General features: G+C 41.7%; 1 long non-coding RNA gene and 1 pseudogene across 2 annotated transcripts in view; both read left to right on the top strand.

The window, feature by feature from the left end:
* The first annotated feature begins 8,809 nt into the window (after nt 1-8,809).
* LOC309702818 lies at nt 8,810-10,068 on the top strand. The gene is made up of 3 exons (XR_014275749.1): nt 8,810-8,985; nt 9,399-9,431; nt 9,901-10,068. It is a non-coding gene; the product is annotated as an uncharacterized lncRNA (long non-coding RNA).
* A 26-nt stretch (nt 10,069-10,094) lies between these two features.
* The window catches only part of LOC309703066 (Fc receptor-like protein 5), a 55,641-nt pseudogene continuing 38,353 nt past the window's right edge, over nt 10,095-27,382 (top strand). Inside the window, exons 1-5 of the transcript in view lie at nt 10,095-10,140; nt 11,685-11,951; nt 13,292-13,591; nt 13,734-13,994; nt 14,251-14,499. The product of the transcript in view is annotated as an Fc receptor-like protein 5 (transcript). The remainder of the gene's footprint in view (nt 10,141-11,684; nt 11,952-13,291; nt 13,592-13,733; nt 13,995-14,250; nt 14,500-27,382) is intronic.

Raw genomic sequence — 27,382 nt, forward strand, 5'->3', positions numbered from 1 at the left:
TGTTCAAAGGTAGGTCCTTTAAAAGACCCTTTACCAGGTGTCATAATCTTGGCTGTAAAAGTGTCAGAAATCATACTGTAGGTGACAGCTTTTGGCCTTTTTTTCCCCAGAAAATCCTCAGCTTTCAATACCTGGCAGTCGGTATACTTTATTGTATTCGTATGACAGTGGAACAACAGTGGGGAAAAAACAGACTCTGTTTTTTCAGATTTATAGTGAAGTGGAAACAGATTTAACATAAATGAAATGTAATACAACATCAACTTTAAATATGAACTATACTAGTACAAAAAAGTATTTGAGCCTAGCCCACTCAATTTTTTGTATATCCTTCTTTTTATATTGCAAATCTCTCTTTATTGTGGAGAGCCAAGTGCTCCACGTGTCATCATTACTTACCTGTGATTGGACCGTGCATTCTAATGATGCACCGTTAAGTTTCGTAATGTTTTTCTTCTCATCTTTCAGTAACCGTTTCTCTCTAGCCCAACTGGTCGAGAGATACAGTAGTGCGAGTCACCCTGGTAAAACCAGCCGGAGTTGACTTTTCTGTGTTAAGACAGCGATAGCGTGTGATCTAGGGTAACCAACCGTCCTCTTTTCCCCGGACATGTCCTCTTTTCACGTTCTGTCCGAGGGGATTTTCAAGACTGATGAAAATGTCCGGGTTTTTCTATTGGCCTACAGGTGTGACATCACACATATGGGTCATATGTGTGATGTCACACGCCGAGCTGCTGCTTTGTGAGTGGTTGTTCTGCCTCACAGATGGAACAGATGATCTTTAAAAGATGCCAAAGCGCAAGTGCAGCTTTTCAGACGAACTGCAAAAGAAATTTCCCTCGTACCATCGCGGTACAGGTAATTTTTCTTATACAGATAAGGCCTTCTTTCTGTACCATTTTTTAATTCCAGAGGTTTTTAAGTTATTTTTTGTTTTGCACTTCTTGCCTAAAAGCCTATATCACATTTTTTTTATTTCACCAATCGCACAGAGAAGGCATCATTTAAATATGTTAAAATTTTCTTTAAACAAACAGTATTAAGAAAATTCTTCATGACTGGGCGAAGTGTTATCATTTTTGGAAATCAAACTATGCTTACACTATTGTGATTGTACCGTAATACACCAACTATCCCTGTAAATCTCAGCTTCTCTTCTTTTCTAAACCGCATTCTCCGCTGGTGGGCCCATGGTAAATAAGGGTAAGTGTCAGTGTGGACATACAGATATAGTTCCTCTCCCATATTTCTCATGTCAGACTCTGAACACAGCTTCCAAGTACAATCACTGGACTGTGTTTACAGCTGGTGGCCAATAGAGGGAGACATTAATCCATTTATAATTTATTGTATCTGTCATAGTCTCCCAGTCCTCCTGGTCAACCAACACGTTCTTTTTCCTTACGAGTGTAATGAACTCGATACTTTACTTTCTGTTTCTTTCCTGTACGCACTGCTGCAGTTTCATCTAAGAAGCAACCTGGCTGTCTTAAAGGTCATGAAAATTCATTCAGAATTAGCAACACTGATGATGGTAATTATTAAAAAGTATTGGTACTGGTATCAGTATCAGCGATATAGGCCTGGTATTTACTTGGTATTAGATTGATACCAAATCTTGCAGTATTGCACACGACTAACAAACAGCGAAGTATTAAATTCATTAAACTGATATAATTTCAGCACCATGGACAGCACACAAGGTTTTCACTGCATGAGCTGTGCTTTCTAACACGTGACTGTTTGTAGTGGTGGACAAATTTAGCTGCATGCACACATAGCTCTCTCTGTGATAGGTTAATAATTTTAATTAAAAAATATATGTATATTGATTATTGGCTGAAAGTGATTAAAATTTTTAATATTGTGACACAGTGGGTCCACACTCTGGAAGGGAGGGGAACATCCGAAGAGGCATACACCTGCTGAATGGCCTCCACAACCCTGTGGGACAATCGAGACTTAGACAAGGGTCTGACCAGAATTCCATAGTGGAAGCTCACAAACAGCTGGTCTGACTTCCTGAACGGCCAGATAAGCAAGAAGTTCTGTGCCAAAGCACAGAGATGGCACAGGGCAACCTGGCTCCCAGCTGCCTCCTTGTGCAGGTCCCCTGTGAGGAATATTCATAACTCCACTGACTTGGACAGATGAAATTCAGATGGGGTCGTCAGCAGCAACCCAGGGTTAGGCCGGAGGATAACCCCTGTGTCACCTTCATCATTGCCTTTGGACCGACAGAGTGTGCAGCTCACAAAGAATCATGTTAACTGTGGTCTGGTGGGGGTCCAGCTGGTGGGCCGCACACCAGGAGGCAAACAGCCCCCGAAGGAAGCAGTAGGCAGTCCTGGTGGATGGCGCACAAAACTCCTGCAGCATTCTCACTTTTAGATCAGGCCAGGCATGGAGCCTCTCCCTCTCAGGGTACAGGCTGTCACCCTGAGCCCTACTGGGAAAAGATGGAACAGTGACCCCCTCACCTGGAACAGGAGGTCCCTCAGAACAGGGAGCTCCGGGGGTGTCCTGGTCATGAGTGGCAGGATAGCTGAAAACTAGCATGTAGGGCCAAAGAGGGGTCACCAGGATCAACTCCTCGGTCTGGACCTGGTGAAGGAATAACTGGAGGAGGGGTATGGAGGGAAGGCACAGAGAAGAGCCTGTGGTGAGGAGTGCACCAAGTTGTCTGCAGGGAGAAGAACAGATGGCAATGTGTCGATTCTCTGGGGGAAAAAAACTTCTGCCCCTCTGAAGCGACTCCAGATCTGGTGGACCACCTCTGGATGGAGTCTCCACTCCTGTTGGATCGGGCTCCCCCTCAACATATTGTAATGTCCACTGTCACGTTCAATGGTCCTGGCACATAAACTGCTTTCAGTGAGTAGAACGGGGTGAGCCCACTGCCACAGTCTGGTAGCTATCATGCAGAGGAGGGGAGACCCTCGGCCCCCTTACCTGTTGATGTAGGCTACTGTGACCATGCTTTCTGTCTTGATGATAACATGGTACCCTAACAGTCACGACAGAAACTGCTTGAGTGCCAGGATGACAGCTTGCAGCTCCAGCATATTTATGTCAGAGACGCCCAATGACTGATATAATAGCTGTAGACTGTAGAGCCCTCAGGCTCAGGAGCTGACCCCACGAGTGAAGCCCAAATGGGTCTAGGCACACCCCGAAGGTCTGCTGTCAATTCAGGGTGAGGGACATGGAGGCTCTGATGGACTCCACAGTCATGCCCAGAAATTATGTGATGTGGGAAGGCTGCACATGACATGAGCAGAGCTACATGGCTGCAAAACTGTCCTTTAGTGCAGCAGAAGGATACGGCCCAATGCAGTGGGAGAAACTCTCACTCACTGGGTTAACAGCCAGTCAGCCACAGAGAGGACCCACTAGCCACGTGACTGCACTGACAGAGGTGTTCTGACTTTCATGCATGTTTCTCACACAGCATGCTGGTGCTCTTGGCTTCTTGGTCTTATGGGGTGCAGATGCTCTCTCAGCACAATTTACCACACTGCTGGGTGTTATATACACTAGTGTATTCAGCTTTGCTGTAATGTTTCGATTCTGGGTCTCATCATGATGCACTTTGCTGGTGTTTTTGATTATTGATTTTGATGTTATGAAGATTAAGGGCACAACTTCACAAATCTGAATACAAACACACACACAAAGAAGAAAAAAGGAGGGTGATGATGTTTCAGATTAATATTAATTGACAGATGCCTCAGCGTGTAGACAAGAGTACATATGACATGTGAGTCTAGTGGTTCCGGTCACCCTTTAATTCTTTTCTGACCCCCCTTTGTTTCTCTGAGCAGACTGTGATGACTGCATGTGGTTTATTTTTATCTGCTGAAAATCTGATACCACATTTCTGTCTGGGCCTCCAAGAAAAGAGGAAATGCAGCCTGTGGTTTCAGCCTGAAGTCTAACGTTTGTCTTCTTTAAAGTCAACACAGCAGAGTGGAAATGTGCAGGTATGACAATGTGTGAAAACAGGTTAAAAGTAGCTTTATTGTGGTGATGACACATGCTGGACTAAAGAATAAATAAAGCATGTGGGCATCAAGAGAAACGGTGAAAAGCTTGTTTCTCACGCTCATGTCTTTAAGAGTCTCTGCATGGACGTGCTGTAAATGTTCATTTATCTCTGAAATAAATAAAATCATCCATCACTCTCTCTGTCCACAACATCATATACAGATACAGTGATACAAATAAATCATTTAAAAATCATGCAATGTGATTTCCTGAATTGTTTTTAAAATCCTGTCTCTCACAGTGGGAATGCAGCTACATTGTGAATTTCAGATCCCTCCATGATTTCTAAGTTGGAGAACTTGCAAATTCGCAGGGTGTTCAAATACTTATAATAATAATGGTTTGGATTTATATAGTGCTTTTCAAGGCACCCAAAGCGCTTTACAGTGCCACTATTCATTCACTCTCACATTCATACACTGGTGGAGCCACAGATGCCCTGGGGCAGACTGACAGAAGCGAGGCTGCCATATCGCGCCATCGGCCCCTCTGGCCAACACCAGTAGGCAAGTAGGGTAAAGTGTCTTGCCCAGGGACACAACGACCAGGACAGAGAGCCCAGGGATCGAACCGGCGACCTTCCGGTTACAGATGCGATTCCCAACCCCCTGAGCCACGGTCGCTCCTCTTTGTATGTTTTTCTTCTTACTGCAACTTCCAAACAGGCCAGTTCCTCACAGTATAACACAAAACCCCAAAGTATAATCACAGCTTTGTAACCAGCAGAGGAGCCAGTAAATCATCTAAACCTACTGATACTAATGTGTCTGTTTGGCTGCTGTTACAGAAATGGTTCCTACACCTGTGATGATGACGTCAGTGTTTGACTCCAAACTGTCTGCTGGACTCTGCAGTATCACAGAGTCCACAAGTTTTTAGACTTCATGTCTGGAGGCATTACAACCTCATGATATATTGATATGTACTGAAATTTTTGCACTTACTTAACATAAACTGCAAAAAACATGAAGTAACATCTTAATGTATTTTTCCTTTCCCACAGAAAAGTGGAGGGAAGGAAAAACACACCTGCTGTTCAACAATCTAAAACACTTCGATATCAACATGTTTGTGAGTGTGTGTAGATGATACTGCAACAAACCTTAACTGTAACCTTTGTAAGAAAGTGTTTGACAGAATAAGGATAGATGCTGTGTTTACATGCTTTAACTATTATTAATATTATAGACTGTATATTGAGAATGAGAAGTGAGAAACTGAGGTACACCGCATTCTTATATGGAGGGGATTAGCCAATCACAAAGTTACCACACAAAGCTTTCACTGCTCTGCTGTCCTTTTGGACTCTAATGTGGGCGGAGCCTATAGTAGCTTTCATTGTGTAAAAGATCACCTAGACAGGTTATGGAGAGACAGACAACCATTCATGTTCACATTCACACCTGCAGGCAATCATTGGAATCACCAGTTAACATAATAATATATGACTTTGGACTCTGGGGAGAAGTCAGATAGGTGGAGGGAGAAGATGCAAACTTCACACAAACAGCCCAGCTGGTGGATTCAAACCAACAACTTTCTTCTTGTGAGGCAACAGTATGAACCACAGTCATCCAGCTCATGGTGGTCTAAGAGGTTTGGAAGGAAAGTGACTAAACTTCTTTAACTTTCTTGAAGACGTGTCACCTCTCATCTAAGAGGCTTTTTCATTTCTAAAAGCAAACAGTAGAGAGTCTCAGGTATTTGAACCTCAGTGAGGGTTTTACTTTAAGTGGGTCATAGACCCACAATTAATGACGTGAGTCATCACATGAGCCACGCTGTGAAAAAAGGTGCGAGAGTCTGGGGAGGGTCTGTGCTGGCGGACGTTGGTTACTGGCCTGGTAGCCTGGCTACCCTTGGGTGGGTCTCGGACGGGCGTGGAGGCTTGGGGGTCTGGGGGTGCTCCGCCCTGGTCTGGGGTGCTGGCTGGGCCTTGGGGGCTTAGGTCCTGGTTGTTGTGTCACCGGAGCTGTGGGTGCATGGGGGCTCAGCCCCGGTGCAGGGGACCTCTGGTGCATCGGCCCAACTGGAGGGCTCTCTAACTGGTGAGGAGGCTGTTATATCTTTGCAGGAGGTCTCCTCTCTACAGGAGCTCACTCTGCAGGTGGGGGAGAGATATAGGAGAGGTAGAGAATGAACTCAACCTGGGTGTCTATTGTCTTGTGTCGTTTGGGAGATGATTGGATGATGGGGTGGGTGCAGTTTTCTCTGCGGTGGGGTCGGGTGGGCTGCCCCCCTCTGTGGGGCTGGGCGGTGCTGCTGCTGTGGGCCCCAGTCCGGGTGGGCCTAGGTCCCCTTGCCCTGGTGGGTTCCAGAGTGTGGGGGTGGCTACTGGGGTTAGCGGGGGAGCTGACCCCAGGGAGGGGCCGCTTTCCCCTCCCTTTCCTCCCTTTCCTCCCTCCCCATCCTCAGCTGCCTCCCTCTCATCTCAGGCCCTCCAAAGTATGGAGGCCTATCTCCCCTCACCACACTCCCTGCCGGTGGCTCAGACGTTGGTGTGTTGGTGGTTCTTGTCGACTGGGGCTAGGCGCTCATGTATGTACCGGCTCACTCCTGGTGGCCGATTGGCGGGGCCTGGCGCCTGTGGCCCGGCTGAGCCCCTTCCGGGGGGTGGGGTGCCCTCAGGCCTCTGGCCTCTGGGCCTGAGGCTCGGTCCTCTCTGGCACAGCTGGCTGCCAGCAGAGCCCACGGGCACGCCACTGCAACCCCCTCTGGCCTCTGCTCCGTAGCTGCTGGGTGACCTCTTGTTTGGGGCTCTACTCTACTCAGCTCTTCCCCGGAGGGTGGCACGGTTGCTCCCCTTTGGTGGTCCTCCTTGGGTCCTCGTACTCTGGGGCCTCTGGATGTCTGGGGCCTGGATCTCCTCCATACCTGCTTCATGCCCTGGGGGACGGGGCTATGGCTCCCCACACTCCCTAGCACAGTGGTCCCCAACCTTTTTTGCGCCACGGACCGGTTTATGCTCGACAATATTTTCACGGACCGGCCTTTAAGGTGTCGCGGATAAATACAACAAAATAAAACTAGTACCGGTACCGAAAAACAGAAGATTGATTCATAACACACGTGAAAAGACCCAGGAAAACCGAGTTAACGATAAAAACGATAACAAAATAACGCTGAAAACCGATAAAGACCCTCAAAACCATGCATTTCACACCTGAGCCTCAACTCTCGCGGCCCGGTACCAAACGACTCACGGACCGGTACCGGTCCGAGGCCTGGGGGTTTGGGACCGCTGCCCTCGTTACATGGAGAAACCCTTTGAATACAAGTGTGCTGATCCACACAGGTGTACACACGGGTGTTCACAGACACAAACTACACCTTTCTTGGCTGCTGCCTCAAAGCACATTGTGCGCTGTCGATCTTGCGTGCTGCACAATAACATTTAATATTTAGTATCTACTGTTATCTACTGCTAGCTAGTTCATTGTGATGGTGTTGTATTTATTATGTTGCTCTTTGTTGTTTGTTTTCTCTTCTGTTTTTTTTTCTCCACATAGTTGATCCAGGTGTTTTGTTTGTTTTTCTTTCTCCCCCCTTTCTCACCGTCTCTTCTCCCCTCTATTTTTCTTTCTCTCCCTCTCTTTCTTTCATTCTTTCTCCCTGTCCTATCCCCTAATCATGTCTGTCCCGTCTGTAACAACCGAAAATAAAATAAAATAAATACCTAATTAGAATAAAGGTCAATCAAATGGACCAATATGGCAAGGCCATGATGATCCACTTGGTAAAGTAAATCTTTCTTGGCCTTAAGACAACAATTCTGATGGCTAAAGATCCAAATGGGACAGGCAAAAAAAAAAAGAAAGTTAGCCGTTATGGAGCTTTTTGTACTTAAAAACACATTCATGAATCAAAGCTAATCAGTGCTCTGTGTATGACTTATTTAGTGAGTCAAAAATACAAAAGAGTGGCCGTACAGATGAAAGTTTACAGTTTTACCATTGTTTTAAGTCACAGTATGTGTGTCTGCTCAGACTTTCCAAGCGGTAAATGTGAGTTTAGTTCCACTAAAAAAAAAAACGTCTGGCTTATTCAGAAATTATCACCGGAGATTTTGTGTGAGAATGCTGTGAGAGGTTGCCTCACCCCATCATGTGATGTATTGAGGTCACCTGAAGAAAGATACTAGTGGGGGTTGATGTGCCTGGGAAGAGATCTCAAAACAGGATTGTAGTTGGCTGACAGCTGACGCCATAAGGCACCACCTCTGGTTAATGATGGTCATTCACAGTGGAGACGGCCTCTTTCACTCCTCTTTCAAACCATCATACTTGTCTGTTCAAAATGTGAACACTGTCACCTTCGTATGAGTGATATTTGATATGATATTGGGAACAGATGAAACCAAATAAATATTTGGAGATCATTGTCTGTGCATAATCCTGGAGAGTGAGTGAGTGAGGTGGCCTGAAACTGAGAACAACACATTTTGGGAAGACAGCATTCATGTATCGCAAAATAAATGTCTGTGGATGTTCAGAAACATTGACTGATAAGATGACTCAAGATAAAATATTCCAACATTATGATGATCCACAGCACACTGCACAAATCACATAAAAGTCTCTGAGAATAAAACATAATTATGAGCTGGTAAAATATGTCACCTGACCTGAAACAACAGGAGGTAAGAAGCAAACACAAGAAGCAAGCCTGCATGTTTGCAGTGGACAGGAAATGTGAACACGTCACACGACTGCTGTGGTCAAAGCTACAGGAGCTGTTTGAGGTTTGTATAAAAGGAAAGGAAGCACAGAGAGGCCACAGTCAGAAGAAACACTCTGGTCTTATCTGTATTAAATGCAGCTTCTCTTTTTATTATTGATGTAAAGTCAAAGTGTTTGAGATCAGCTGAGGATCAGAGTGCAGCAGGGCTGGATGTGAGGATGGGGCACTCTTTGCTCTGCATGACGGGGTTATTGTGTAAGTACATTTGTGACATTGTTTGAATGGCACTGATTAATGAAAGTGTTTCTCATGTGTGAGAATTAGAGTGTATCACTGGTTTGAAGTGTTTATGTGAGAGTTTGAACAAAGCATATTTGTGATGTTTATGAAAGTTACAGACAAATGTTGGCTGGTTCCTTGGTTCAGTTTAGTCTGGAGTATCGTGTTGGATACATCGCTGCTTGTTGCACTTGACTCATTGTTGTGTACAAGTTCATATATTCATGTTTTTTGAAACTTGTTACTAGATTATAGTTAATTTGCATAGAAATATTTTGATGAGCAGTAACTGTGTCATGTGAAAATTAATCTTTAAAAAACTACTTTAGTTGATCTTGATTTTGATTTTCTGTCAGTTTGATCCTGATGATGTTTAATCTTTACTTTAGTGCTCGGTTCTCTCTTCTACGTTAATGCTGAAGGTGAGAAATGGTTCTTTGTTTTCTTCATATTTATCAAATATGAATAATTTTGCTCTGATATTTTCATGCACTGTTTTAAATCGCATCCTGTCTCTCTGTTTGTGCATTGTTTTATTTAAGATTTAAATCAGTTTATTAATGGTTAAATCCTGCAGTTTCAATTTGTCTGATTACAAATTTGTATTTCTATCAGATTTTTTTCTTGTTTTAATGTTTTTTTTAAACACACAGGAAGTAACAAGGTCATACTGACAGTTCAGATCTGTGCAGTCACTCTGTGGTTTTACTCAGAATATTAATTAACTGCTTTAATTTGTTTCATAAAAACACATCTTATTATTTTCAAGTCCAAATGTCACCAGGATGCAGTAAATCTTTTGACTCTTAACAGCAGCAATAAAAATCAGTTCAGCTTCAAAATGACTTGATGCTTCCATCAATCTCTAACTTGATGTGTTTATGTGAACAGTTCCCAATAAGCCCACCGTGATCCTCGAACCATCCTGGCCTCAGATACACAGCAGTGAGACAGTCACTGTCAGATGTGAAGGAAGTCAGTCGCTGTTTGTATGGAGAGAAGACAAGTTAATCAGACCTCGAACATCTGAATACAGAATCAGCAGAGCTACTGAGTCTGACAGTGGAGGATACAGCTGCTGCACCATGACTCTTTCAGTCTGCAGTGACATCATCACACTGACTGTATCATGTAAGTTGGACACATTTCATTGAGTCATATTGTTCTTTGTTTTAGTTTAGTAACAAAATCAGAGAAAATCGTAACAAACATTAAACACAGATGTGATGATCTCAGTTTCTTCAGTACCTGCACATGTGTAGTTTCCACCACTGCAGCTCAGAATTATGACACAATTATTTTGTTTTTATAATTTATTTGAAGTTGTGGATCAAACATGATCAATAAATACAGAATGAGCAGAGCTGCTGTCTGACGATGGAAAATACAGATGCTGAAAAAAGAAAAGGCTGATCATCAACAGAGAAGAGTTCTGTTATCACATCACAGCCCTGGTTGGGGTCGGGGATAGCATACAGTATGAAAAACATCTGTGTGAATTATGAATGATAAATGCTGCTGACTGTGCACTGGTTATGCATCTTTATGCATATATATTTATGTGATCATGATCCTTAAAACAAACATTTAAATAAAAAACAGATTAACAAAAAATCTGAAAATAAGAGCGACCACAATCAACTGGCCTCAGATCAGCTAACAGTGTATAGTTCACCTGTCTCTGCATTTAGGAGTACAGTTTGGTGGCTGAGCATAAAAACAGTCTCACCTGATTCTTGATTCACTCTGATAAAGTTTTCATCATGTTATATACATCCAGTGTTAGCTCCTGGCTCTCTGGCTGGCTAACAGTTAGCTGAGATACCTGTGCTGTCCTCATGTGTGCTGCTGCCAGTTGTTGATTCTCATCAAATTTGCTTTGAAGAAACTTGTTGTTCTTGTGCTGTTGGTGCCTGTTTGCATCAAGTGTGATGATCACACTGAGATCAGGGACCGACCTACCTGAGAAACCTGAGATCTATTATTGAACTCCATCCACCTTCTTAACCCATCATCCAGGGTCGTGACCTATTAAGCACTTACTGAATTAAAAAAATACATAAATTGTAAATTAATAAAAATAAATTGGATTTTTTTTAAATTACTATTGAGTTTTTATGTTGAAATCTTTATTTGTTATATAACAAAGTTTTTCCTGAAGCAACTGACAGTCTGATGTTTGTCTTTCCTGTAACATCAACAGCAAGTAAACCCAGAGCCACACTGACAGCACAAAGTTCAGTCATACCAGCAGGGGGCAGTGTGACACTGAGCTGCTCTGTGGAGGGCTCTGCTGGCTGGAAGTTTGACTGGTTCAGACGTGATTCAGAGTTTTCTGGAGCTCAGAAAATAGGAGCTGGAACATCAGAGCACACGATCAGTATTTCAGAAGGAGGCATCTATTACTGCAGAGGAGGGAGAGGACATCCAGTTTACTACACAGAGGACAGCAGTGACGTCACAGTTACAGAAACTCGTGAGATTAATAATTTTATTGCTGCCAAACTGAGAGATGTCATTTTGTGTTCTGTGCTAACAATTTTATTCAACAACAGTGAGTTAATTAAACCTGAGATGAGAGGCAACTCCTGACAAATAGAAGAATTTATTCCATCTTATTTTTTTTTATCTTTATGTTTGTATTTGTCTTTAACTGGATATTTTTCTGTGAACAGTTCCCAGTAAGCCCACTGTGACCCTGCAGCCATCCTGGACTCAGATATACAGCGGTGAGACAGTCACTGTCAGATGTAAGATTCAGGGAGGTGAAGGAGCTCAGTGGACGTATGAATGGAGAGCAGCCAAGTTAAACACACCTCCAACATCCAATGAATACAGAATCATCAGAGCTACTGAGTCTGACAGTGGAGGATACAGCTACCGGGGCAGAAGGGACTATTTCTTCTCAGAGTGGAGTGATATCATCACACTGACTGTATCATGTAAGATCTTTCATCCAGAGTAACTAAATAAGGAAAAAGCACTTCTTCTTTCTTACAGCTTTATAACTGTCTTTCATGTTGGTCAGTAAAATGTTTAGTTTTTATTCCAACAACAAAAACCTGAACAGCAGCTTTTTATTCACAGTGAAGAGAACAAAACATATGAGAGTAACTTCTCTGCTGTGCAGCTCTAATACATGAAAGATGAAATGCAGAACAAATGCTGAATCTGTCTCAGCTGCTCCACCACATCCACTAAGAAACATTAAATCCACTGATTGTTCCTCGTGTGTGTTTTTAACTTAGAAATGCAGCAAATTAAATATGAAAGATTAGTGTTGTGTTTGTGTGATAGTTGTACAGTTTGTTGCAGCTTCACCATTAAAGTTATGTGATATTTATTATTTCCATATTTCCACCAAGTTATTTCAACTGGTTTGATTCAGTCATTGACTTTTGTTCTTTTTCTAAACTGAACTGCAGATAAACCAAAGGCCAAACTGAGAGCTGATAACACAGCTGTTCCAGTAGGGGGCAGTGTGACCCTGACCTGCTCTGTGAGCCCATCATCATCATCTGGATGGAAATACTACTGGTACAGAGATGAGAAATCCTCTGAAGCCCTGACCACACAAGATGCAGTTTTCCACTCAAATGGACAAATCAGTGTCTCACAGGAAGGACTCTACAGGTGCAGAGGAGGAAGAGGAAACCCAGTTTACTACACAGAGGACAGCCAGTCAGTCAGGATTGAGAAAACTGGTGAGTTCAAAGTTAATGAACCCCAAATCACTACCTGATGAAAAGTATCTGATGGAAATTGACCCCTTTTTTCATTCACTTGTTCATTTCCTGAATACAGTCCCAATCAGACCTGTTGTGACTCTGTATCCAAACTGGTCTGAGATATACAGAGGAGAGACGATCACTGTCAGATGTGAGATCCGTGGAGAAGACACTGAGTGGGATTATGAGTGGGAAACAAACAGCAGGATAAAAGCTCCAAATCAAAATGAATACAGGATTAGATCTGCTTCATCATCCAACAGTGGAAACTATCGCTGTAAGGGCCGAATGAAAAGTTCACAGCATAAAACAACAGAGTGGAGTGATTCAGTCACACTGACAGTTTCTGACAGTAAGTAGAGTCATAGTTCATTTAACCTGGAAATAGAAACAGTTTGTAAAAATGTGTTTTTATTAGTACATGTTGAGATATTTGACATGTTTAGATAGTCTCACTCTTAAAGTTCATCATAAATATTTGTGAGTCAACATTTTAGTGACATTGAATTCAGAGTTAAGAGACAAAACATTGAGAGCAAATCTTTGTTGAACAGATGAACCCCATCCTGTCCTCACTGTGTCTCCATCATGGCTGAGTCCTGGAGCCTCAGTAACTCTGAACTGTGAGGTTGAACATCCGTCTGCAGGATGGAGCTTCTACTGGTATAAAGCTGTTCCTGATCTATCAGAGAAATCCTCCAGTTATGAGCTGCTACCTGATGGCAGTGGGACTGCACAGGACTCCTACATCATTCATGGACAGACACACACAGCAGGATATGTGTGCAGAGCTGGAAGAGGAGACCCAGAGTATCACACTGATCACAGTCAACCAAAGTTTGTCTGGTCTGCAGGTCAGTTTGTTTCTGTTTAATAAGTTGTGTCATCACTGTAAACCACCAAGATTCAGCTCATCATTTTTTTTTCTAATATTAATTTGATATTTTGAATCCTAACATCTGTGAGCTTTGTGTCTTCACTGCATGTTGTTTCCAGATGTTCATTCAGCAGCGTCTCTCACAGTGAGTCCTGACAGAGTGCAACACTTCACCTCTGACTCTGTCTCACTGACCTGTGAGGGAAACTTCACTGAGTGGAGAGTGAGGAAGTTCTCTGAGGACGGCCGACTGTACTCTGACTGTAGAAGAATGACTGGATCCACATGTAACATCAACACATCAAAGTCAGATACTGCAGTGTACTGGTGTGAGTCTGGATCAGGAGAGTTCAGCAGTGCAGTCAACATCACTGTACAGAGTATGTTATTATACATTTACTACTTTGATGTTAATGATTTAGACGTCACATGAACATTTGTCCCAGCTTTGCTGTATGTGAAGTCATTTCATGTGGGAAAAATAAAACACATACAGCAGTTTTTAAACACAGAAGATCAGATCTTCATGATAAAAAAAGCATTTGTACAATCTGTTCTTATTATTGTTTGTCAGCTTTTTCTAAAGGTGTGCACCAGCTGATGTGACTGAAACAATTGTGTGTGATTGTGTCACAGATGATGGTAATGGTCCTATCCTGGTGAGTCCTGTTCATCCTGTGACTGAGGGAGCTTCTGTTAGTCTGAGCTGCAGTTTGAGAACACAAAAAATACTTTCCAATGTGTTTTTCTATCACAATGACAAACTTATTGAAAATGATCCCCGAGGGGAGCTGAAGATCTCTGCAGTGTCAAAGTCTGATGAAGGTTTCTACAAGTGTCAGTACTCAGGAAGAGAGTCAGCACAGAGCTGGATGTCAGTTAAAGGTGAGCAGGATCAAAACATTTGATGGATTTTTATAAATGAGTTTTGTTTTAAGGCTTGAAGTCACCTCGCTTTATTTTCTGAGAAGTTTCCTAAAATTATTTTATGAATTATAAAGTATAATTAAACTTTATTGTTTGTTGTCACAGTAACTGTGTCAGGAGCTGACAGCTCTTCATCTCCTGTGTGGTTGATTGTTCGACTGGTTTGTGGAGTCTCTCTCATTATTATTCTCCTGCTCTTGTTGTATCGCTGCACAACAACCAACAGTGAGACCTTTTCCTTTACTTAACACAAACTCTTTATCCTTCAAGGACACAAATGCATCATGCGGTTCATTTAAAAGCAAAAGTCTTATTCTACATTTTTAATAAAGGTGCTGTTAATGAGCAGACGTTTAATCAACACCATCAGCAGCAAGTGTACTCCTCTCTTCTTGCTAGTTAGTTTTTCATCCAGTTATAATATTATGCTGCTGTTTGCAACAAGACTGTACTTATTAAATCTGCTGCAGCTTTTAATATAAATATTATTTTCAATAATATTTGTTTTTTAAAATAGCATCACAGACATGAGGTGACTGATTTTCTCTGACCTGCAGGTGATCGTTGTGGCTATGAGATAATCAGAAGGTCTGAAAACTCTGAAAATGGTAAAGTATAAACTTTCATTAATATTGAGCTTGTGGACGCTGGATGATTATATAATAACTGTGTTTAACATTGAAGTCCATGCGTCCAACTATTTTCTTACACTTGGGACCAGGTCGTGGGGGCAGCATCCTAAACAGAGAGGCCACATCCTCCAGCTTGTCTGGGGGAACACCAAGGCTTCCCACACCAGCCGAGAGATATAATCTCTTCAGCATTTCCTTGTTTTGCCCCAGGGTCTCCTCACAGTGGGACATGCCTGAAAAACATCACACATGAGGCATCCTTGTCAGATGCCTGAACCACCTCAAATGTGGTTCTACTCTGAGCCCCTCCCACATGGCCAAACACCTAACGCTATCTCTAAAGGAGATGCAAGCCAAACTTCGAAGTAAGCTGATTTCCACTGCTTATATCCACGATCTCGTTCTTTGGGGTCACTAACCCAGAGCTTGTGACCATAAGTGAGGGTAGAGATGTAAACTGAGAGCTTCACTTTTACGGTCAGTTCTCTCTTCATCTTGACGTACAGTGGACGTAGCGCCAATCTACTCCCCTCTCCTCCTGCGAGTGGTGGGCCTATAGGAGGGTGGACCCATGTCCTTTTTTTGGGCTATGCCCAGCCGGGCTCCATGGACCAATGCCTGGCCACCAGGTGCTTGCTCTTAGGCACCCTCCCCAGGCCTTGCTTCATGGGACCCCATTAACCCTTTCAAGGGCAAAGTGAACTGTTCCTTTCATTCAGGTTTTTTTTTTTTTTATTATTCTTTGTCTGGTCCTGGGTGAGGGACCGGATAAAATTTGCCATGGGAGACCCTACCAGGAGGCAACCCCCTCCTCCTCCAACAACAACACAGCCCCTGGGATCCATGGGACACACAAACCCCTCCAACATAATAATTTAGAGATTCACTGAAGGGAACATTAACATCAGTAAGATTATTATTTCATTGCTGCCAATGTCGCATCTGTGATTCAGCTCAAAGTCATTAACAAGACAAGTGAGTGCACAAAATGTGAGATTTTAAATGCAAAATGTACATTGGTAATTATTCTCACTGATAATAAATGTATTTAAGCAGAGAACAGAAGGTGTTTGTTTTGAAATGCTTTCATTTGATCACCTCAACAGGGCAACGTGGTGACGCAGAGGAGAGCTCTGACTACAATAATGTCAATCTGTCAGGGTGCTGGGTCGTTGACCAAAGATTCTGAGGTTATTTTGCTTTTGTGAGTCTCTCTGTGAAAGTGTGAAGATGGTCTAAGTTTAAGTTTATACAGTTTAAGCAGTAGTTTAGTTCTTTCTATGTTTCTGAGTTTTCTTGTATTTCCAGTTTATGGTTTGTTGTCTGTGAGGTTCCACTTGTGTGTTTGTCTCATCCCTGTGTCGCTTGTGAGAGTCTGTCGTGTCATCCATGTCTCTGCTCACTCGCCCTCCGTGTGTCTTAGTTGTGTCAGTGTGTTTTGTCTTCTCCTTGTGTTTCGTCTTTTGTCTCTCTGTTTGTTTATCCCTGTTTCTGCATCAAGCTCATGTGTTCATGTCCTTCCTGTTTTATTTTGACAGCATTTCATCCCGTGTTCAGTGTGTTTGGTTTGGCTTCCCTGTCTCGTTATATTTAATTCATCAGAGCTGTTTTCCCAATGTGTTTCCACTGATCACCCTCTTGTGTATATATTGGCTGTATCCCAATTCAGGGTCTACAGCCTTAAAGTACGCATTTCAAGGCCGATTACGTCACAGCGGCGCGCCGAAGGCTGTCCCAATTCAAAGGCTGCTCGAAATGCGGCCCTGAAATGCGTCCTTCATTTCCCTGAATTTTAAGGCTGTGGCAGTGTAGACTTCGTGGCCCAACATATCCCAGAATGCACAGCGCGTGATGGGTGTGGATAAATTTGCAGAAAAAAACGGCGGATGAGGGGCGGCCGAAGAGTACACTTTAAGTACTGAATATTATGTCACTTATTTATGTGCAAATGTTTAATAACGAAGAACATTAAACATTACTGTTGGCCACATGTCGGCAAAGTTATGTGACATTAGTGACGTTTGTACTAACTTGGTTTCAAAGCCTTTACTTTAAAATATACGCCGTTCAATAGCTGAGCTTAATCTTACAGAGAATGATCAAAGCTCATGTAGAAACAAACAAACAAATGAACAAAAGATTTTCTCCTTCATTTCTGTCAAACAAAGCTGTGACACGTTTCCAGTGGTTAGTATCGTGGTTGCTAGGCAACCTGGGCAGCGCAACGGAGGCTTTTTTTTTTTAACTTTATTGACAAACAACAGTATCAGCGCAACGGAGGCTAGAACGTCCCATTACACAAGCCTCGCACTTCCGGCCTTAGCGGTCTTTGAGTACACGGCCCTTGAGGATCGTTGAGGCTGCGTACTTTAAGGCTGCAGACCCTGAACTGGGATACAGCCATAGTGTCTGTTGTCAGTGCATCTGCTAATCCTTATGTCTCCATGTTCTCTCAATCCTTCAAAGGTATTCCCAGTGTTCCAGGTTTCCTGTTACTTTAAGTTTCAGCTTTCCCAGTTTGTTTGTTTTTTCTCAGTCAGTTCTTTGTTTATTTTTGGTTAACCTGATTTTCTTCATGTTTGTTTCCAGCCATGAAAAACGTTTTTTTGTTAAAATTTTGATTTTGTCTGCATTTGGGTCCTTACAAAGAGCCACAGAGTCTGCAGCTACAGATTGTGACAAAATCCAAATTCAGCCACAGCTCTAAAGTCTTAACAGCAGCTCTTTAGCTGTTTTTTCTGTTTCTGTTTAAAGTCTCTTAAATACTTGAAGTCGCTTTGAGTGACAAGGAGAAGGTTTTGAATTCAAAGCAATGATCCTGATAGCCTGAGTTTATATTTCCTCACTTCGCTCAGTGTGTTTCACTTGTTTCTCTCCCATTAGATAGTAATTTTAATGGACTTTAATGTACTGCAGATCTGTTTTTGTCTTTTTAATTGTTTCTTGTATTTGTAATATATTATAAATGTCTTTCTGTGAAGCACTTTGCAACTTTGTTAATAAAAGTGTGACATAAATAAAGTGTGTTGTTGTTGTGTGTCAGACTGAGAGTATATGTTACAGCTGTTCAGTGTTGTGCATGAATCCACTGAAAGAGAGCTTTTATTTAAAGGCACTCATTGTCATTTAAAACAGCTTCAAACCCTCCAAAATGAACTAAAGCTATAAACATGATGGGAAGTAACAACTGCTGTGACGTTATGCTCAGCAGCCTTTTTACTGTGTAGCAGTTTTTCCAGTTTTCTCTGGGAGGTCTGGCCTGTACTTTCATGTACTACCAATTTATTTTGACAGTGTCAGTCTCATGTTCACCAAAGCCATGAAAACTCTGTGTATGACATATAAATCTTGATTTTCTATTTCTATTTTATCTATGTTATTACACTGTAGATTCTTTATTATCTGTTTAATAAAGTGAGCTGGTAAAAATCAAATCGCTTTTAAACTACTTAAAATATAGTTTCTAACTTTCTCTTCTGCTTCATGATTTTTTTTATGCACTGAAATTAAAGGAGCTCCTGATTTCTGACTGAGCCACATAGAGAAGAGGAAACACAGCCTGTGGTTTGAGCCACAAGTCTTCTTTTCAGCAGATTTATGATTGATTCATGTTCTCATCAAACTTCACACAGCAGAGAGGAAACAAGGAGTTCAGACAAAGAGCACAGCGGGAATTTCATGAGCAGCTGTTTTCCTGATTGTTGATTTATGATCTGCTCATTTATTATGAAAGAACCATCAAATTTATTGTTTAATTTAAGTTCTCATATTTTACTTTTTAGAGGCAAATTCATTTTCATATTAATGATATCATTTTCTGTGTGTGCTCCATATGTGCTGTACTGTTCTTGAATCACAGGTGGAGGTGATTCTGTGTGGAGTTTGCATCTGTGTGGGTTTCCTCCATGAACTCCAGCTTCCTAACAGCTCATCCAGGCTGGAGAAACTGATCAGGAAGGCTGGCTCTGTGGTCGGCATGAAGCTGGACACTCTGGTGTCAGTGGCAGAGAAAAGGACACTAAAAAAACTGCTGGACATTATGAACAATGCTGGGCATCCTCTGCACACGGCCATTAACAACCAGAAGAGTCTGTTCAGTGACAGGTTGCTTCTCCCCAAGACAAGAACTAACAGACTTAAAAACTCCTTTGTCCCACATGCCATCAGACTGTTTAACTCCTCTCTGGAGGGGAGAGGGAGGGGAGACAGGTGGACAAAGGAGGGGGGAACAACTAAGCTGTAGTGCCTCTTCACCTCACTGTGCAATACCTTTTGTGCAATACTTTTGTTAATAGTCAATGGTGCAATAGACCTCAATACTTGAAATGTGCAATTCACTTGTATTTTTATTTTTATTCCTATTTATTCTATTTATCCCCTTCGTATATTTTATTTATATATGTCTTTGTATTTATATATGTGTGTTTATATATATAATATTCTGTAACTGTAACTTCTGTCGGTGCTGTGCTTTTGGAAACCGAATTTCCCAGAGGAACCCACCCGAGGGATTAATAAAGTTTTATCTTATCTTATCTTATCTTATCTTATCTTATCTTATCTTAGCTGTTCTTATCATTATTTATGATATGTTCATTTAGTTATTCTGTTTTCACTTCATTGCTCCCCGAAATCTTGCGAACAGAACATTTGAAGTCATCTATTCTCCACATCAGAGAGACATCAGTGTTCAAGGTCGGTCCTGTGACGGGCTTTAAGTGTCAGTGTGGATATAAAGTTATAGCTCCTTGTCCCATATTTCCCATGTCAAACTCTGAACACAGCTTCCAAGTCCAATCACTGGACTGTGCTTACAGCTGGTGGCCAATAGAGGGAGACATTAATCCATTTATAATTTATTGTAAGGAGTGAGAAGAGTTGATATGACTGAAGAACAGACAGAACAGAGGAATGATGATATTGACTTTGGACCCTATCATGAAAATAATCAGGCCTTGGATGGATGTCATAGTGATCAAAGCATTTACATTAACAAACTTTAAAAATACAGTTTCATTAATAAAGTTTTATTGGACTCAAATAAATAGTAATCATGTGCAGATTGATTCAAATATTGATAATTTTGATACCAGCATTTGTATCAGTGTTGATCAATACGAGTGTAATGAGCTTGATACTTCAGTTGCTGTTCTCCTGTGTGCACCGCTGCAGTTTCATCAAAGAGGCAACCTGGCTGTCTGTGTAAATGCTGCTGCTTTCAGGTGTCACAGAGCAGCTACAGTTTGCTTCTCCTCTCTTGTGTTTTATGTTTTACTGTCACTGACTCAGCAGTGCCAGGCAAACAAGTAAGCAAACGTGCTCAGCTAACCAGGACCATCCAGCAACCCAGTAAGTAAAGAATATCTATGTAGATAACTGTGAAAATAGTGATAATTCAGTTATATTACTTTAATTTATAGTGGAAATGGCTCATTCTTACTTTAGCCAACTCCTAAAGTCTCAATTATGCTAAAACCTTGATATAATACATTTATCTAACTGAAACATTTAAATGAAAACAATTACAGGAATTGAAACAAATATACCAAACATAGTATGGCTCAGATTTGATTCAATATAATTACCCTGTTGTGCTAAATGTGAAAAAGATACTGTCTGATTACTGTAGTTAAAATACTATTAGATGTGCTAGATTATTGTTTTTATTTCTGTCCCAGGTTTGAACTAATTAATAATCCAAAGGACAAAAGAAAACACTTAAAGGTCATGAAAATTCAGTCAGAATTAGCAATCTGATGATGGAGCTTAATTATTAAAAAGTATTGGCACTGGTATCAGTCTTGTATTTTTCTTGAAATCAGATTAATATCAAATCTTGCATTATTACACACGTCTAGAAATAGTGAAATATTAAATTTATTTACCTTAAAATTTCAGCACCATGGACAGCGCACAAGGTTCTCACTGCTGTGCTCTCTAACACGTGACTGTTTGTCGTGGTGGACCTGCACAAATTTAGCTGCATGCACATATAGATCTCTCTTTTACATTTATGGGCATAGGTTAATAATTTCTGTTAAAAAGAAAAATGCAACAATTTACTGTTGTACTGTTTCTAGGGTCCCTGTCCCTGGTTATATGTGTATTCTCTGAGTGTATTCTCTTTGCAGCATTTCACTGCAAAAGTGTATGTATATTTGCATTAAATCTCAAGAGAATCTGTCACTCTCTCTACCCACAAAACCAGATCTGAATATATTTTTCTTTGTGTAACTTCAGACAGTCAGATCCTTGTCATTCTCCACCTTTCTCATACAAAAACACCTCTCCAATATAAACACTGGGTTGTGTTTAGAGCTGGTACTCAACAGAGGGCGCAATTCAGTTATTTTTTATTGCAATACATTAGTCTGCTTGTCTGAGTGTTAAATATTTCCCAGAGTTGTGATGATAAAGGAAAAAGACTTTGACTTCAGAGTCTATTATTTACATCACAACATGTTGCAGAAGAAAAATAAATCTCTGTGTGTTGTAAATGTAGGTGTAACTGTGTCCAAAGAACCAAGATCAGCATCTGAAGAGGCATATGCCTGCTGAATGGCCTCCACAACCCTATGGAACAATTGTGACTTAGACAGGGGTCTGCCCAGAATTCCACAGTGGAAGCTCACAAAAAGCTGGTCTGTCTTCCTGAACGACCAGATTTGCAAGACATGCTGTGACAAAGCACAGAGATGGCACAGGGCAACCAGGCCTGCAACCTTGTCCAGGTCCCGAGTGGGAGATGTTCGTAACTGTTGGGCCGGAGGATCACCACTTTCCAGTCCAGCAACCAGCAGCAGCATTGCCTGTGTACCGACAGAGCTCATTAATCCACCTGGCAGATTTTATGGCCAGCAAAAAAAAGTGGTTTTCAGGGACAGACATTGCAGTTCAGCAACCTCCAGCATCTCAAAAGCACAGCACTGAAGAACCAGATCCAGGACTCATGGGAGGAAATGGGGGACCAGTCCTTCTATTTGTAAGTCACTGGGTGTCAGTCTGAAACTGTTTGCTAGCGTTGTTCTTAGACAGTAAACGTGACGAAACTATTCAGGAAAAAACACACGTACATATTGTTTATCATGACTCTGGCCTATAAACACAATTTAAAAACTGTTATATATCACCCTGTTGCTTTGTCATCTTGAAGTAGTCGTGTGATTGGCTTACCACGACTACTTTATTCTTCCTCAGTCGAACAGCAGCACTCATGCGATTGTTTTGCCCCCTTAGCTCCAGGTGTTGTGCCAAAAAGTGGTCGTCTTCCAGAAAGTGATTGCCGTCCGCAGGAGCACGCGCAGTTACTTAAAGCCTTAGCACCCAGATGACTTACGTAGACAGCTACTTCTGTGCAACTGATATAGGATGTGGTAAGCTGAACACAGCTTCAACCGTCTGTTGACAAAAAGTAACGCAACCGCACCACATGCCGTTGCGTAACGTTTGTAACGGTAACTATGTTGTAACGATTGAAATAGCAATTAGTTAGATTACTCATTAATCTGAAAAAAGTAACCTTGTTAGTAACACCGTTACTTGTAACACCATTATTCCCATCACTGCAGGTAGGTGGGGCAGCAATTCACTGAGCCTCTGGCACACTCGTCAGACGCTTTCATCAGAAGCGTTCTTAAGGAGCTGCACGATGGTCGTCTAGTGTCGGAGTATTGTCCTTTTCAGGGGGGTCTGTGTAACTGCTCACCCATCTACCGGAGCTTGTGGAGATCATCTTCTCCGAGTCTATACAGAGATTCAATTCACGTCCCAGCACCTCACCTCTCAGTCTCCCTCTGTGCCTCTTAAGTCTGGCTTCTAACTTCCCTGGAATCTGTACGTCAGACTGTATCAAGTAAGCTGGCCAGTTGTCATTTATTTTCCCATTTATGTTCTTTTTGGTTTCCGGCAAAACACCCCTAGCGCTACTGGGTCCTACTGGGAAAAGATGGAACGGTGACCCCCTTCACCTGGGACAGGAGGACCTTCAGAAAAGGGAGTCCTGGACAGGAGTAGTGGGACAGCTGGAAACCAGGCCATGTGGGGCCAAAGTGGGGCCACCAGGATCAACCCCACCTCCTCGGTCTGGACCTTGCAAAGGAATGACTGGAGGAGGAAATATAGAGGGAAGGGAAAAGCATTTGCCAGGTTGTCACATGCAAGGGGAGGGACATTGTTCTGCAGGGAGATGAACAGATAGAAAAATGTTGACTCTCTATATAAAAAGAAAAAGGTTGTCTTCTGCCCTGTCTGTTCTGACGATGACATGGTGCCCCTGCAGACCCGACAGAACTTGCTTGAGTGCCAGGGTGACAGCTTGAAGCTCCAGCATTTATGTGTGAGACACCCAATGACTGATCTAACAGCTGTTGAGCCGAGAGCCTTCATGGACTGTACACCAACCTGTTGGGGAGTCATCTGTGAGGACTAACTGGCAGTCACGGGACCCATCCCTTGGCCCTCCTCCAGGATGGTCGAGTACCCTCCACAGATGGAGAGCTCGATGAAGCCCCTGTGAGACCACCACTGTTGGGACTGTGTTAAAATATGCTTTAGTTTCTCACATTTGCTGAAAGCTGAAAGTCTGAGTTTCATTTAAAATGAATTCAGGGGTTTGGGTTGGGGTGGGACTAAGGAAGTTTCAGAGTACTATTAATTGGCAGATGACTCAACCTGTAGATGATAGTACATATGAGTCTAGTGGTTCAGGTCACCCCCTCCCCGTTTGTTCTTTGTTTCTCTGAGCAGACTGTGATGACTGCATGTGTGGAAAAGACTGTTGTTGGTTTGTTTTTATCTGCTGAAAATCAGACACCACAAAATTTCTGTCTGGGCCTCCAAGAAAAGAGGAAATGCAGCCTGTGGTTTCAGCCTGAAGTCTAACGTTTGTCTTCTTTAAAGTCAACACAGCACAGTGGAAATGTGCAGGTATGACAATGTGTGAAAACAGGTTAAAAGTAGCTTTATTGTGGTGATGACACATGCTGGACTAAAGAATAAATAAAGCATGTGGGCATCAAGAGAAACGGTGAAAAGCTTGTTTCTCACGCTCATGTCTTTAAGAGTCTCTGCATGGACGTGCTGTAAATGTTCATTTATCTCTGAAATAAATAAAATCATCCATCACTCTCTCTGTCCACAACATCATATACAGACATGTTTTTCTTCTTACTGCAACTTCCAAACATGTCAGTTCCTCACAGTATAACACAAAACTCCAAAGTATAATCACTGCTTTGTAACCAGCAGAGGAGCCAGTAAATCATCTAAACCTACTGATACTAATGTGTCTGTTTGTCTGGTTTTACAGAAATGGTTCCTACACATGTGATGATGACGTCAGTGTTTGACTCCAAACTGTCTGCTGGACAAGTTTTTAGGCCTTTTCAGATTTCATGTCTTCGAGCCTCATAACATATTGATATGTACTGAAACATTTGCACTTATGTTAACATATAAACTGCAAATAACATAAAACATGAAGCAACATCTTAATGTATTTTACCTTTCCCACAGAAAAGTGGAGGGATGGAGAAACACACCTGCTGTTCAACAATCTAAAACACTTCGATATCAACATGTTTGTGAGTGTGTGTAGATGATACTGCAACAAACCTTAATCATAACCTTTGTAAGAAAGTGTTTGACAGAATAAGGATAGATGCTGTGTTTGCAGGCTTTAACTATTATTAATATTATAGACTGTATATTGAGAATGAGAAGTGAGAAACTGAGGTACACCTTATTCTCATATGGAGGGGACTACCCAATCACAAAGTTACCACACCTTAAAGCATTTACTGCTGTGTTGTCCTTTTGGACTCTAATGTGGGCGGAGCCTATAGTAGCTTTCATAGTGTGAAAGATGAGGTCCAACTAGACAGGTTATGGAAAGACAGACAACCATTCATGTTCACATTCACACCTGCAGGCAATCACCTGAATCACCAGTTAACATAATAATATATGACTTTGGAGAGAACCCAGACAGGTGGAGGGAGAAGATGCAAACTTCACACAAACAGCCCAGCTGGTGGATTCTAACAGGAAACTTTCTTGCTGTGAGGCAACAGTATGAACTACTGTATCTATGTGCCTCCTTTCTATTTCTGGTTTAATGTCTGTGTAGGTTCTCAGTCATCCAGCTCATGGTGGTCTAAGAAGTTTGGAAGGAAAGTGACTAAACTTCTTTACATTTCTTGAAGATGTGTCACCTCTCATCTAAGAGGCTCTTTGACTTCTAAAAGCAAACAGTAAAGAGTCCCAGGTATTTTAACCTCAGTGAGGGTTTTACTTTAAGTGGGTCATAGACCCACAATTAATCACGTGAGTCATCACATGAGCCGAGCTGTGAAAAAAGGTGTGGGTCATTATGGAGCTTTTTGTACTTCAAAAAACACATTCATGAATCAAACCTAATCAGTCCTCTGTGTTTGGCTTATTTAGTGAGTCAAAAATACAAAAGAGTGGCAGCACAGAAGAAAGTTTCAGTTTTACTGCTGTTGAAAGTTCAGTGCTGCCATCTTGGATTACTAACTCACAGTACGTGTGTCTGCTCAGACTTTCCAAGCTGTAAATGTGAGTTGAGTTCCACAAAAAAAAACAACATTTTGACTGGTAACTCAGAATTTCCCATTTCTGGCTTATTCAGAAATTTTCACCTGAGATTTGGGGTGAGATCACTGTGAGAGCTTGCCTTACCCTATCATGTGACCTACTGAGGTCACCTGAGGAAAGATACTAGTTGGGGTTGATGTACCTGGGAAGAGATCTCAAAACTGCATTGTAGGTGACTGACAGCTGATGTCATTATCCATCACCTGTGGTCAGTGATGGACATTCACAGTAGACATAGATGGCCTCTTTCACTCCTCTTTTAAACCATCATTCTTGTCTGCCCGGTGGTGTAGGGTCCTAATTACTCCAAGTTTGTGTTCCAGAGGGTGATGGGAGTCAAAGAGGAGGTACTGGTCCGTGTGTGTGTGGGCTTCCAGTAAACTTCGATGTTGAGGTTGCCGTTCTCTTCAATGTGCACATCTTAGCCCCTATGACAACTAACAGGAGCTTCCATGTGATACTGAGGCAGGTTATTGGCTGGTAGTTGGATGGGACCGGTCCCTTTTGGGGGTTCTTAAGGATCAGGACTGTCCGCCCTTCGCTTAGCAATTCCAGGTGTCTCTCTTTGACTAGCATGCTCTTCCACTACATATATATATATATATATATATATATATATATATATATATATATATATATATATATATATATATATATATATATATATATATATATATACAGCTTACTGTATGTCCTATTTGTCTCAGTAAAAGTTAAATTCATTAATGAAGTAAAGTATTTTGAAATTAATTGAATGATTGAATTGTTAATGGATTGTGAAGAGTTTGTGTGTGTGACTCTTGTCCCTTTGCAGCCTTCTTTCTGCCTTTTCTACTGTGCAGCACTATATTTGCAGCACTGCAATCATGTGTGAAGTACATAGTGTATGGTCAAAATCAACAACCTCAGCTGTTGACATGAAGAACTTTGGAGCTGTTGAGCACCAGAGCAGACTGTATTGACCTCTGTTTGTGTTATTGGATAAATCTCTCAATATAAACTGCAAATACAGAATACTGTAGACTTTTTCATTAACGCAAAACTTTTTTTAAACAATCAAACAAAAATACAGTAAATTCAGATCTACAAAAAACTACAATGATGAGAAGCAATATCAAGCAGTATTAAAAGACCAAACTGGAAACATCTTTGTTCTTCTGAGCAGGCCTTCATGTGTGTAAAACTGTTATTTTTAATCTACTGAAAAACAACATGGTTTCGAGTCAGGCTACCGAGAAAACAGGAAATGCAGATTGTGGTCTCAGCCCAAAGTGGTCTGTTTTAAAGATCATAGAGCAGCGTGCAGCAAACAAGAATGAGTTGACGAGAGTTGACAAAAGATGCAAAAAGAACAAAGGAAGTTTCACTTTGATCCCTGTGTGGATGGTAAATTTTTAAATGATTTATATGTAGTAAAATAATTGTAATAATTATCACTGCTACATTTAAGTATGCATAATATTCTGTGAAAACAGATCAAAAATCGACAGAAAAAAACTGTGTGGGCATCAAGAGAAACTGTGAAAAGCTTGTTTTTCACACTGAAAAGCAGCTGCCCTCAAGGGTCTCTGCGTGGACATGCTGTAAATGCTCAT

Source organism: Aulonocara stuartgranti (genome assembly GCF_965226115.1).
Source record: "Aulonocara stuartgranti genome assembly, chromosome: 3".
NCBI classification, from domain to species: Eukaryota; Metazoa; Chordata; class Actinopteri; order Cichliformes; family Cichlidae; genus Aulonocara; species Aulonocara stuartgranti.